This window comes from Prenolepis imparis, unplaced genomic scaffold, assembly GCF_030444845.1.
Source record: "Prenolepis imparis isolate NDT839.2.m4 unplaced genomic scaffold, iyPreImpa1.0 SCAF_4, whole genome shotgun sequence".
Lineage (NCBI taxonomy): Eukaryota > Metazoa > Arthropoda > Insecta > Hymenoptera > Formicidae > Prenolepis > Prenolepis imparis.
This window is the reverse complement of record NW_028141162.1, coordinates 12,507,066-12,509,088: the sequence shown is the minus strand read 5'-3', so window position 1 is coordinate 12,509,088 and position 2,023 is coordinate 12,507,066.

Below are 2,023 nucleotides of genomic sequence, written 5' to 3'. Positions count from 1 at the left end.
GATATACATAAAATAAGGTTGCGTCGCATAGGGTCAGCGGTAAAAAGTATCGATTTCCAATATTTTGAGACGAGCCAAAAATTCATCGATTATACATTTTATTAGTACATTGATTACAGAATCTTTTCGTACCATGCAGACACCAGCGTACAAATTTTTTAATACCATAAACATAAAATAAGGATGCGTCGCACAGGGTCCGCGTCAAAAAAGTATCGATTTCTTATATTTTAAACGAGCCAAAAATTCATCGATTATACATTTTAATAGTACATTGATTACAGAATCTTTTGGTACCAAGCAGACACCAGCGTACAAATTTTTTAATACGATAAACATTAAATAAGGATGCTTCGCACAGGGTCCGCGTCAAAAAAGTATGGATTTCTAATATTTTAAGACGAGCCAAAAATTCATCGATTATACATTTTAATAGTACATAGATTACAGAATCTTTTGGTACCATGCAGACACCAGCGTACAAATTTTTTAATACGATAAACATAAAATAAGGATGCGTCGCACAGGGTCCGCGTCAAAAAAGTATCGATTTCTTATATTTTAAGACAAGCCAAAAATTCATCGATTATACATTTTAATAGTACATTGATTACAGAATCATTTGGTACCAAACAGACACCAGCGTACAAACTTTTTAACTTGATATACATAAAATAATGTTGCGTCGCATAGGGTCAGCGGTAAAAAGTATCGATTTCCAATATTTTGAGACGAGCCAAAAATTAATCGATTATACAATTTAATAGTACATTGATTACAGAATTATTTGATACCAAGCAGACACCAGCGTACAAATTTTTTAATACGATAAACATAAAATAAGTATGCGTCGCACATGGTCAGCGGCATAAATGTATCGATTTCCAATATTTTAAGACGAGCCAAAAATTCATCGATTATACATTTTAATAGTACATTGATTACAGAATCTTTTGGTACCATGCAGACACCAGCGTACAAATTTTTTAATACGATAACATAAAATATGGAAGCGTCGCACAGTGTTCGCGTCAAAAAAGTATCAATTTCTAATATTTTAAGACGAGCCAAAAATTCATCGATTATACATTTTAATAGTACATTGATTACCGAATCGTTTGGTACCAAACAGACACCAGCGTACAAATTTTTTAACTTGATATACCTAAAATAAGGTTGCGTCGCATAGGGTCAGCGGTAAAAAAGTATCGAATTCTAATATTTTAAGACGAGCCAAAAATTTATCGATTATACATTTTAATAGTACATTGATTACAGAATAATTTGGTACCAAACAGACACCAGCGTACAAATGTTTTAACTTTATATACACAGAATAAGATTGCGTCGCATAGGGTCAACTGTAAAAAAGTATCGATTTCTAATATTTTAAGGCGAGCGAAAAATTCATCGTATATATATTTCAATAGTGTATTTTTTGCAGATTATCTTTGTACCATAAGCATACCAGCGTACTACCTTTTCTAATATACGTTATATAATTCTGCGCCGTATGGGATTTGCGGCTTAAAAATTTTAATTTTCGATATTTCAAAACGTGCAAAAAATTAATCTTATATACATTTTAACAGTACATTGTCTGCACATTATTACGAATTATGCGTGACTGCATGCATATATCGCGGTAATATATGTCGAAACTCATTTCTACTGCGCATTCGGATTTCGAATTATATCAAGATTATCGATGAGTGTCGGACGAAATATATTTGTGACTCTAATTAAGAAAATAATTTTTATTTTAAAAATTATATCTACGAAACCTTAATTGTAAATTTGTATTCATGTCTCACTTATATTCTTAACTTAATAAATATACTACTTCTTAATTAAATAAATATATTAGAAAATATTAATATAGTAGGGTAATTAAATTTTAAAATAGTAATATGTTATAAAAATTAAAATAGCAATATATTGTGAATAATATGTTGTAATATCTTATCCTCGATTAATATTTTTGTTACAGAAATCAGCTGATTAAAACGTTAATTTGCTAATT